This window comes from Rhipicephalus microplus, chromosome 5, assembly GCF_043290135.1.
Source record: "Rhipicephalus microplus isolate Deutch F79 chromosome 5, USDA_Rmic, whole genome shotgun sequence".
NCBI lineage: Eukaryota > Metazoa > Arthropoda > Arachnida > Ixodida > Ixodidae > Rhipicephalus > Rhipicephalus microplus.
The window spans coordinates 161695411-161708365 of NC_134704.1; the positions used below are offsets into that span (position 1 = coordinate 161695411).

General features: G+C 45.4%; 1 non-coding gene across 1 annotated transcript; it reads right to left on the reverse strand.

Annotated features, from left to right (window-relative positions):
• Nucleotides 1–6171: 6171 nt before the first annotated feature.
• Nucleotides 6172–6243, reverse strand: TRNAW-CCA (transfer RNA tryptophan (anticodon CCA)). Its single transcript has one exon. It is a non-coding gene; the product is annotated as a tRNA-Trp (tRNA).
• Between the last annotated feature and the right edge of the window lie 6712 nt (nucleotides 6244–12955).

Sequence of the window (12955 nt, forward strand, 5' to 3'; positions counted from 1 at the left end):
ACAGATAGATGAAAATAACAAAAGAGCAAACTTGACATCGACGTGATTCGAACACGCAACCTTCTGATCTGGAGTCAGACGTGCTAAAGTTGCGCCACTGAGTCCGCTTAGAGTAACCGTTCGCACACACGCGGTAGCATGTTTTGCTCGGCCTTCTGTCGATGAAGCACAGGTAAAGGGACAAGTCATTGCAGACAGACAAATAAGCAGATAGACAGATAGTTGAAAATACTAAAAAGAGAATTTGACGCGGACGTGATTAGAACACGCAACCTTCTGATCTGGAGTCAGACGTGCTAAATTTGCGCCACCGAGTCCGCTTAGGGTAGCTTTTCGCACACACGTGGTAGCATAATTTGCACGGCCTTATGTCGATGAAGCACAGGTTAAGGGACAAGTCATTTTAGACAGACAAATAAGTAGATAGACAGATGCAAATAATAAGAAAGAGAATTTGACCCGGAGGCGATTCGAACACGCCACCTTCTGATCTGGAGCCGGACGCGCTAACAGTTCTCCACCGAGTCCACTTAGGGTAGCCGTTCGCTTACACGTGGTAGCATTATTTGCTCGGCCTTCTATCGATGAAGCACAGGTAAAGAAACAAGTCGTTGTAGACAGTGAAAGAGGTAAATAGACAGATGAAAATAACAAAACGAGAACTTAACACGGACGTGATTCGAACACGCAACCCTCTGATCTGTAGTAAGACGCGCTACCGTGTCGCCACCGAATCCACTTAGCGTAGCCGTTCGCACACATGCGGTAGCTTGTTTTGCTCGGCCTTCTGTCGATGAAGCACAGGTAACGAGACAAGTCATTGTAGACAGACAAATAAGTAGATAGACAAATAGATGAAAATAATAAAAAAGAGAATTTGACCCGAACGTGATTAGAACACGCAACCTTCTGATCTGGAGTCAGACGTGCTACCGTGTCGCCACCGAGTCAACTTAGTGAAGCCGTTCGCACACACGCGGTTGCATGTTTTGCTCGGCCTTCTGTCAATGAGGCACAGGTAAAGAGACAAGTCATTGTAGACAGACAAATAAGTGGATAGACAGATGAAAATAATAAAAGAAAGAATTTGATCCGGACGTGATTCGAACACGCAACCTTCTGATCTGGAGTCAGACGTGCTACCGGGTCGCTACCGAGTCCACTTAGTGTAGCCGTACGCACACACGTGGTAGCATGGTTTGCTCGGCCTTCTGTCGATGAAGCACAGGTAAAGAGACAAGTCATTGTAGGCAGACCAATAGGTGGATGGACAGATGAAAAGAATAAAAAAAAGAATTTGACCCGGACTTGATTCGAACACACAACCTTCTGATCTGGAGCCAGACGTGCTAAACTTGCGCCACTGAGTCCGCTTAGAGTAACCGTTCGCACACACGCGGTAGCATGTTTTTCTCGGCCTTCTGTCGATGAAGTACAGGTAAAGGGACAAGTCATTGCAGACAGACAAATAAGTAGATAGACAGATAGATGAAAATACTAAAAAGAGAATTTGACGCGGACGTGATTAGAACACGCAACCTTCTGATCTAGAGTCAGACGTGCTAAAGTTGCGCCAACGAGTCCGCTAAGGGTGGCCGTTCGCACACACGTGGTAGCATGTTTTGCACGGCCTTATGTCGATGAAGCACAGGTAAAGGGACAAGTCATTTTAGACAGACAAATAAGTAGATAGACAGATAGATGAAAATAATAAAAAGAGAAATTGACCCGGACGTGATTCCAACATTTAACCTACTGATCTGGAGTCAGACGCGTACCGTTGCACCTCCGAGTCCGCTCAGGGCAGCCGTTCGCACACACGTGGTAGCATGTTTTGCTCGGCCTTGGTCGATGAAGCACAAGTAATGAGACAAGTCATTGTAGACATACAAATAAGTAGATAGACAGATAGATGAAAATAACAAAAGAGAAAACTTGACATCGACGTGATTCGAACACGCAACCTTCTGAACTGGAGTCAGACGTCCTACCGGGTCGCACCGAGTTGACTTAGTGTAGCCGTTCGCACACACGCAGTAGCATGTATTGCTCGGCCTTCTGTCGATGAAGCACAGGTAAAGAGACATGTCATTGTAGACAGACAAATAAGTAGATAGACAAATAGATTAAAATATAAAGAAGACAATTTGACCCGGACGTGATTCGAACACGCAGCCTTCTGATCTGGAGTCAGACGTGCTACTGTGTCGCCACCGAGTCCGTTAGGTAACCGTTCGCACACACGTGGTAGCATGTTTTGCTCGGCCTTCTTTCGATGAAGCACAGGTAAAGAGACAAGTCATTGTAGACAGACAAATAGGTAGATAGACAGATTGATGAAAATAATAAAAAAGGAAATTTGATCCGGACGTGATTCAAACTCGCAACCATCTGATCTGGAGTCAGACGTGCTACCATGTCGCCACCGAGTCCTTTTAGGGTGGCCGTTCGCACACACGTGGTAGCATGTTTTTCTCGGCTTTCTGTTGAGGAAGCACAGCTAAAGAGAAGAGTCATTGTAGACAGACAAATAAGTAGATAGACAGATAGATGAAAATAATAAAAAAGAGGATTTGACCCGGACGTGACTCGAACACGCAACCTTGTGACCTGGAGTCAGACGTGCTACCGTATCGCCACCGAGTACACTTAGTGTAGCCGTTCGCACACACGCGGTAGCATGTTTTGCTCGGCCTTCTGTCGATGAAGCACAGGTAAAGAGACAAGTCATTGTAGACAGACAAATAGGTGGATAGACAGATGAAAATAATAAAAGAAAGAATTTGATCCGGACTTGATTCGAACACGCAACCTTCTGATCTGGAGTCAGACGTGCTAAAGTTGCGCCACTAAGTCCGCTTAGAGCAACCGTTCGCACACACGTGGTAGCATGTTTTGCTCTGCCTTATGTCGATGAAGCATAGGTAAAGGAACAAGTCATTTTAGACAGACAAATAAGTAGATAGACAGATAGATGAAAATAATAAAAAGAGAATTTGACCCGGACGTGATTTGAACATTTAACCTACTGATCTGGAATCAGACGTGCTACTGTGTCGCCACCAAGTCCACTTTGTGTAGCCGTTCGCACACACGCGGTAGCATGTATTTCTCGGCCTTCTGTCGATGAAGCATAGGTAAAGAGAGAAGTCATTGTAGACAGACAAATAAGTAGACAGATAGTTGAAAACAATAAAAAGAGAATTTGACCCGACGTGATTAGAACACGCAACCTTCTGATCTGGTGTCCGACGCGTTACCATTGCGCCACTGAGTCCGCTTAGGGTAGCCATTTGTACACATGTGGTAGCATGTTTTCTCGGCCTTCTGTCGATGAAGCACAGGTAAAGAGACAAGTCATTGTAGACAGACAAATAGGTAGATAGACAGATTGATGAAAATAATAAAAAAGGAAATTTGATCCGGACGTGATTCAAACTCGCAACCATCTGATCTGGAGTCAGACGTGCTACCATGTCGCCACCGAGTCCTTTTAGGGTGGCCGTTCGCACACACGTGGTAGCATGTTTTTCTCGGCTTTCTGTTGAGGAAGCACAGCTAAAGAGAAGAGTCATTGTAGACAGACAAATAAGTAGATAGACAGATAGATGAAAATATTAAAAAGAGAATTTCACCCGGACGTGATTCGAACACGCAACCTTCTGATCTTGAGTCAGACGTGCTAAAGTTGGCCACCGAGTCCGCTTAGGGTAGCCGTTCGCACACACGTGGTAGCATGTTTTGCACGGCCTTATGTCGATGAAGCACAGGTAAAGAGACAAGTCATTGTAGACAGACAAATAAGTAGATAGACAGATAGATGAAAATAACAAAAGAGAGAACTTGACCCGGACGTGATTCGAACACGCAACCTTCTGATCTGGAGTCAGACGTGCTACCGGGTCGCTACCGAGTCCACTTAGTGTAGCCGTACGCACACACGTGGTAGCATGGTTTGCTCGGCCTTCTGTCGATGTAGCACAGGTAAGGAGACATGTCATTGTAGACAGAAATAAATAGATAGACAGATGAAAATAATATAAAGAGAACTTGACCCGGACGTGATTCGAACACGCAACCTTCTGATCTGGAATCAGACGTGCTACTGTGTCGCCACCAAGTCCACTTTGTGTAGCCGTTCGCACACACGCGGTAGCATGTTTTGCTCGACCTTCTGTCGATGCAGCACAGGTAAAGAGACAAGTCATTGTAGACATACAGATAAGTAGATAGACAGATAGATGAAAATAACAACAGAGAAAACTTGACATCGACGTGATTCGAACACGCAACCTTCTGATCTGGAGTCAGACGTCCTACCGGGTCGCCACCGAGTTGACTTAGTGTAGCCGTTCGCACACACGCAGTAGCATGTATTGCTCGGCCTTCTGTCGATGCAGCACAGGTAAAGAGACAAGTCATTGTAGACAGACCAAATAAGTAGATTGACAGATGAAAATAATAAGAAAGAGAATTTGACCCGGACGCGATTCGAACACGCAACCTTGTGATCTGGAGTCAGACGTGCTACCGTATCGCCACCGAGTACACTTAGTGTAGCCGTTCGCACACACGCGGTAGCATGTTTTGCTCGGCCTTCTGTCGATGAAGCACAGGTAAAGAGACAAGTCATTGCAGACAGACAAATAAGTGGATAGACAGATGAAAATAATAGAAAAAAGAATTTGACCCGGACTTGATTCGAACACGCAACCTTCTGATCTGGAGTCAGACGTGCTAAAGTTGCGCCACTGAGTCCGCTTAGAGTAACCGTTCGCACACACGCGGTAGCATGTTTTGCTCGGCCTTCTGTCGATGAAGCACAGGTAAAGGGACAAGTCATTGCAGACAGACAAATAAGTAGATAGACAGATAGTTGAAAATACTAAAAAGAGAATTTGACGCGGACGTGATTAGAACACGCAACCTTCTGATCTGGAGTCAGACGTGCTAAAGTTGCGCCACCGAGTCCGCTTAGGGTAGCTTTTCGCACACACGTGGTAGCATGTTTTGCACGGCCTTATGTCGATGAAGCACAGGTAAAGAGACAAGTCATTGTAGACAGACAAATAAGTGGATAGACAGATGAAAATATTAAAAAAAGAATTTGACCCGGACTTGATTCGAACACGCAACCTTCTGATCTGGAGTCAGACGTGCTAAAGTTGCGCCACTGAGTCCGCTTAGAGTAACCGTTCGCACACACGTGGTAGCATGTTTTGCTCGGCCTTCTGTCGATGAAGCACAGGTAAAGGGACAAGTCATTGCAGACAGACAAATAAGTAGATAGACAGATAGTTGAAAATACTAAAAAGAGAATTTGACGCGGACGTGATTAGAACACGCAACCTTCTGATCTGTAGTAAGACGCGCTACCGTGTCGCCACCGAATCCACTTAGCGTAGCCGTTCGCACACATGCGGTAGCTTGTTTTGCTCGGCCTTCTGTCGATGAAGCACAGGTAACGAGACAAGTCATTGTAGACAGACAAATAAGAATATAGACAAATAGATGAAAATAATAAAAAAGAGAATTTGACCCGGACGTGATTAGAACACGCAACCTTCTGATCTGGAGTCAGACGTGCTAAAGTTGCGCCACTGAGTCCGCTTAGAGTAACCGTTCGCACACACGTGGTAGCATGTTTTGCACGGCCTTATGTCGATGAAGCATAGGTAAAGGAACAAGTCATTTTAGACAGACAAATAAAGAGATAGACAGATAGATGAAAATAATAAAAAGAGAATTTGACCCGGACGTGATTTGAACATTTAACCTACTGATCTGGAGTCAGACGCGCTACCGTTGCACCTCCGAGTCCGCTCAGGGCAGCCGTTCGCACACATGTGGTAGCATGTTTTGCTCGGCCTTGTGTCAATGAAGCACAGGTAAAGAGACAAGTCATTGTAGACAGACAAATAAGTAGATAGACAGATAGATGAAAATAACAAAAGAGAGGACTTGACATCGACGTGATTCGAACAGGCAACCTTCTGATCTGGAGTCAGATGTCCTACCGGGTCGCCACCGAGTTGACTTAGTGTAGCCGTTCGCACACACGCAGTAGCATGTATTTCTCGGCCTTCTGTCGATGAAGCATAGGTAAAGAGAGAAGTCATTGTAGACAGACAAATAAGTAGACAGATAGTTGAAAACAATAAAAAGAGAATTTGACCCCGACGTGATTCGAACACGCAACCTTCTGATCTGGTGTCAGACGCGTTACCACTGCGCCACTGAGTCCGCTTAGGGTAGCCATTTGTACACATGTGGTAGCATGTTTTCTCGGCCTTCTGTCGATGAAGCACAGGTAAAGAGACAAGTCATTGTAGACAGACAAATAGGTAGATAGACAGATTGATGAAAATAATAAAAAAGGAAATTTGATCCGGACGTGATTCAAAGTCGCAACCATCTGATCTGGAGTCAGACGTGCTGCCATGTCGCCACCGAGTCCTTTTAGGGTGGCCGTTCGCACACACGTGGTAGCATGTTTTTCTCGGCCTTCTGTTGAGGAAGCACAGCTAAAGAGAAGAGTCATTGTAGACAGACAAATAAGTAGATAGACAGATAGATGAAAATATTAAGAAGAGAATTTTACCCGGACGTGATTCGAACACGCAACCTTCTGATCTTGAGTCAGACGTGCTAAAGTTGCGCCACCGAGTCCGCTTAGGGTAGCCGTTCGCACACACGTGGTAGCATGTTTTGCACGGCCTTATGTCGATGAAGCACAGGTAAAGAGACAAGTCATTGTAGACAGACAAATAAGTAGATAGACAGATAGATGAAAATAACAAAGGAGAGAACTTGACATCGACGTGATTCGAACACGCAACCTTCTGATCTCGAGTCAGACGTCCTACCGGGTCGCCACCGAGTTGACTTAGTGTAGCCGTTCGCACACACGCAGTAGCATGTATTGCTCGGCCTTCTGTCGATGAAGCATAGGTAAAGAGAGAAGTCATTGTAGACAGACAAATAAGTAGATAGACAGATAGATGAAAATAAAAAAAAGGCGGATTTGACCCGGACGTGATTCAAACTCGCAACCTTCTGATCAGGAGTCAGACGTGCTACCGTATCGCCACCGCGTCCATTTAGGGTAGCCGTTCGCACACACGTGGTAGCATGATTTGCTCGGCCTTCTGTCGATTAAGCATACCTAAACAGAAGAGTCATTGTAGACAGACAAATAGGTAGATAGACAGATAGATTAAAATAGTAAAAAAGAGAACTTGACCCGAACGTGATTCGAACCCGCAACCTTCTGATCTGGAGTCAGACGTGCTACTGTGTCGCCACCGAGTCCGTTAGGTAACCGTTCGCACACACGTGGTAGCATGTTTTGCTCGGCCTTCTGTCGATGAAGCACAGGTAAAGAGACAAGTCATTGTAGACATACAGATAAGTAGATAGACAGATAGATGAAAATAATAAAAAAGAGGATTTGACCCGGACGTGATTCGAACACGCAACCTTCTGATGTGGAGTCAGACGTGCTAAAGTTGCGCCACTGAGTCCGCTTAGAGTAACCGTTCGCACACACGCGGTAGCATGTTTTGCTCGGCCTTCTGTCGATGAAGCACAGGTAAAGAAACAAGTCATTGCAGACAGACAAATAAGTAGATAGACAGATATATGAAAATACTAAAAAAAGAATTTGACGCGGACGTTATTAGAACACGCAACCTTCTGATCTCGAGTCAGACGTGCTAAAGTTGCGCCACCGAGTCCGCTTAGGGTAGCCGTTCGCACACACGTGGTAGCATGTTTTGCACGGCCTTATGTCGATGAAGCACAGGTAAAGGGACAAGTCATTTTAGACAGACAAATAAGTAGATAGACAGATAGTTAAAAATAATAAAGAGAGAATTTGACCCGGACGTGATTCGAACATTTAACCTACTGATCTGGAGTCAGACGTGCTTTCGTTGCACCTCCGAGTCCGCTCAGGGCAGCCGTTCGCACACACGTGGTAGCATGTTTTGCTCGGCCTTCTGTCGATTAAGCGCAGGTAAAAAGACAAGTTATTGTAGACAGAAAAATAAGTAGATAGACAGATGAAAATATTAAGAAAGAGAATTTGACCCGGACGCGATTTGAACACGCAACCTTCTGATCATGAGTCGGACGCGCTAACAGTTCGCCACCGAGTCCACTTATGGTAGCCGTTCGCACACACGTGGTAGCATGTTTTGCTCGGCCTTCTATCGATGAAGCACAGGTAAAGAAACAAGTCGTTGTAGACAGACAAAGAGGTAAATAGACAGATGAAAATAACAAAAACGAGAACTTAACACGGACGCGATTCGAACACGCAACCCACTGATCTGTAGTAAGACGCGCTACCGTGTCGCCACCGAATCCACTTAGCGTAGCCGTTCGCACACACGCGGTAGCTTGTTTTGCTGGGCCTTCTGTCGATGTAGCACAGGTAACGAGACAAGTCATTGTAGACAGAAAAATAAGTAGATAGACAAATAGATTAAAATAATAACAAAGAGAATTTCACCCGGACGTGATTCGAACACGCAACCTTCTGATCTGGAGTCAGACGTGCTATCGTGTCGCCACCGAGTCCACTTAGTGAAGCCGTTCGTACACACGCGGTAGCATGTTTTGCTCGGCATTCTGTCGATGAAGACAGGTAAAGAGACAAGTCATCGTAGACAGACAAACAAAAAAATAAACAGATGAAAATAATAAAAAAGAGAATTTGACCCGGACGTGATTCGAACATGCAACCTTCAGATCTGGAGTCAGACGTGCTACTGTGTTGCCACAGAGTCCGTTAGGTAACCATTCGCACAAACGTGGTAGCATGTTTTGCTCGGCCTTCTGTCGATGAAACACAGGTAGAGAGACAAGTCATTGTAGACATACAGATAAGTAGATAGACAGATAGATGAAAATAATAAAAAATTGGATTGCACCCGGACGTGATTCGAACACGCAACCTTCTGATCTGGAGTCAGACGTGCTACTGTGTCGCCACCGAGTCCGTTAGTTAACCATTCGCACACACGTGGTAGCATGTTTTGCTCGGCCTTCTGTCGATGGAGCACAGGTAAAGATACAAGTCGTTGTAGACAGACAAAGAGGTAGATAGACGGATGAAAATAACAAAAACGAGAACTTAACATGGACGTGATTCGAACACGCAACCCTCTGATCTTTATTAAGACGCGCTACCGTTTCGCACCGAATCCACTTAGCGTAGCCGTTCGCACACACGCGGTAGCTTGTTTTGCTCGGCCTTCTGTCGATGAAGCACAGGTAACGAGACAAGTCATTGTACACCGACAAATAAGTAGATAGACAAATAGATGAAAATAATAAAGAAGAGAATTTGACCCGGACGTGATTCGAACACGCAACCTTCTGATCTGGAGTCAGACGTGCTACTGTGTCGCCACCGAGTCCGTTAGGTAGCCGTTCGCACACACGTGGTAGCATGTTTTGCTCGGCCTTCTGTCGATGAAGCACAGGTAAAGAGACAAGTCATTGTAGACATACAGATAAGTAGATAGACAGATAGATGAAAATAATAAAAAAGAGGATTTGACCCGGACGTGATTCGAACACGCAACCTTGTGATCTGGAGTCAGACGTGCTACCGTATCGCCACCGAGTACACTTAGTGTAGCCGTTCGCACACACGCGGTAGCATGTTTTGCTCGGCCTTCTGTCGATGAAGCACAGGTAAAGAGACAAGTCATTGTAGGCACACAAATAAGTGGATAGACAGATGACAAGAATAAAAAAAAAGAATTTGACCCGGACTTGATTCGAACACACAACCTTCTGATCTGGAGCCAGACGTGCTAAAGTTGCGCCACTGAGTCCGCTTAGAGTAACCGTTCGCACACACGTGGTAGCATGTTTTGCTCGGCCTTCTGTCGATAAAGCACAGGTAAAGGGACAAGTCGTTGCAGACAGACAAATAAGTAGATAGACAGATAGATGAAAATACTAAAAAGAGAATTTGACGCGGACGTGATTAGAACACGCAACCTTCTGATCTGGAGTTAGACGTGCTAAAGTTGCGCCACCGAGTCCGCTTAGGGTGGCCGTTCGCATACACGTGGTAGCATGTTTTGCACGGCCTTATGTCGATGAAGCACAGGTAAAGGGACAAGTCATTTTAGACAGACAAATAAGTAAATAGACAGATAGATGAAAATAATAAAAAGAGAAACTGACCCGGACGTGATTCCAACATTGAACCTACTGATCTGGAGTCAGACGCGTACCGTTGCACCTCCGAGTCCGCTCAAGGCAGTCGTTCGCACACACGTGGTAGCATGTTTTGCTCGGCCTTGTGTCGATGAAGCACAAGTAAACAGACAAGTCATTGTAGACAGACAAGTAAGTAGATAGAACGATAGATGAAAATAACAAAAGAGAAAACTTGACATCGACGTGATTCGAACACGCAACCTTCTGATCTGGAGTCAGACGTCCTACCGGGTCGCCACCGAGTTGACTTAGTGTAGCCGTTCGCACACACGCAGTAGCATGTATTTCTCGGCCTTCTGTCGATGAAGCATAGGTAAAGAGAGAAGTCATTGTAGACAGACAAATAAGTAGACAGATAGTTGAAAACAATAAAAAGAGAATTTGACCCCGACGTGATTTGAACATTTAACCTACTGATCTGGAGTCAGACGCGCTACCGTTGCACCTCCGAGTCCGCTCAGGGCAGCCGTTCGCACACATGTGGTAGCATGTTTTGCTCGGCCTTGTGTCAATGAAGCACAGGTAAAGAGACAAGTCATTGTAGACAGACAAATAAGTAGATAGACAGATAGATGAAAATAACAAAAGAGAGGACTTGACATCGACGTGATTCGAACACGCAACCTTCTGATCTGGAGTCAGATGTCCTACCGGGTCGCCACCGAGTTGACTTAGTGTAGCCGTTCGCACACACGCAGTAGCATGTATTTCTCGGCCTTCTGTCGATGAAGCATAGGTAAAGAGAGAAGTCATTGTAGACAGACAAATAAGTAGACAGATAGTTGAAAACAATAAAAAGAGAATTTGACCCCGACGTGATTCGAACACGCAACCTTCTGATCTGGTGTCAGACGCGTTACCACTGCTCCACTGAGTCCGCTTAGGGTAGCCATTTGTACACATGTGGTAGCATGTTTTCTCGGCCTTCTGTCGATGAAGCACAGGTAAAGAGACAAGTCATTGTAGACAGACAAATAGGTAGATAGACAGATTGATGAAAATAATAAAAAAGGAAATTTGATCCGGACGTGATTCAAAGTCGCAACCATCTGATCTGGAGTCAGACGTGCTGCCATGTCGCCACCGAGTCCTTTTAGGGTGGCCGTTCGCACACACGTGGTAGCATGTTTTTCTCGGCCTTCTGTTGAGGAAGCACAGCTAAAGAGAAGAGTCATTGTAGACAGACAAATAAGTAGATAGACAGATAGATGAAAATATTAAGAAGAGAATTTTACCCGGACGTGATTCGAACACGCAACCTTGTGATCTGGAGTCAGACGTGCTACCGTATCGCCACCGAGTACACTTAGTGTAGCCGTTCGCACACACGCGGTAGCATGTTTTGCTCGGCCTTCTGTCGATGAAGCACAGGTAAAGAGACAAGTCATTGTAGGCACACAAATAAGTGGATAGACAGATGACAAGAATAAAAAAAAAGAATTTGACCCGGACTTGATTCGAACACACAACCTTCTGATCTGGAGCCAGACGTGCTAAAGTTGCGCCACTGAGTCCGCTTAGAGTAACCGTTCGCACACACGTGGTAGCATGTTTTGCTCGGCCTTCTGTCGATAAAGCACAGGTAAAGGGACAAGTCGTTGCAGACAGACAAATAAGTAAATAGACAGATAGATGAAAATACTAAAAAGAGAATTTGACGCGGACGTGATTAGAACACGCAACCTTCTGATCTGGAGTTAGACGTGCTAAAGTTGCGCCACCGAGTCCGCTTAGGGTGGCCGTTCGCATACACGTGGTAGCATGTTTTGCACGGCCTTATGTCGATGAAGCACAGGTAAAGGGACAAGTCATTTTAGACAGACAAATAAGTAAATAGACAGATAGATGAAAATAATAAAAAGAGAAACTGACCCGGACGTGATTCCAACATTGAACCTACTGATCTGGAGTCAGACGCGTACCGTTGCACCTCCGAGTCCGCTCAAGGCAGTCGTTCGCACACACGTGGTAGCATGTTTTGCTCGGCCTTGTGTCGATGAAGCACAAGTAAACAGACAAGTCATTGTAGACAGACAAGTAAGTAGATAGAACGATAGATGAAAATAACAAAAGAGAAAACTTGACATCGACGTGATTCGAACACGCAACCTTCTGATCTGGAGTCAGACGTCCTACCGGGACGCCACCAAGTTGACTTAGTGTAGCCGTTCGCACACACGCAGTAGCATGTATTTCTCGGCCTTCTGTCGATGAAGCATAGGTAAAGAGAGAAGTCATTGTAGACAGACAAATAAGTAGACAGATAGTTGAAAACAATAAAAAGAGAATTTGACCCCGACGTGATTTGAACATTTAACCTACTGATCTGGAGTCAGACGCGCTACCGTTGCACCTCCGAGTCCGCTCAGGACAGCCGTTCGCACACATGTGGTAGCATGTTTTGCTCGGCCTTGTGTCAATGAAGCACAGGTAAAGAGACAAGTCATTGTAGACAGACAAATAAGTAGATAGACAGATAGATGAAAATAACAAAAGAGAGGACTTGACATCGACGTGATTCGAACACGCAACCTTCTGATCTGGAGTCAGATGTCCTACCGGGTCGCCACCGAGTTGACTTAGTGTAGCCGTTCGCACACACGCAGTAGCATGTATTTCTCGGCCTTCTGTCGATGAAGCATAGGTAAAGAGAGAAGTCATTGTAGACAGACAAATAAGTAGACAGATAGTTGAAAACAATAAAAAGAGAATT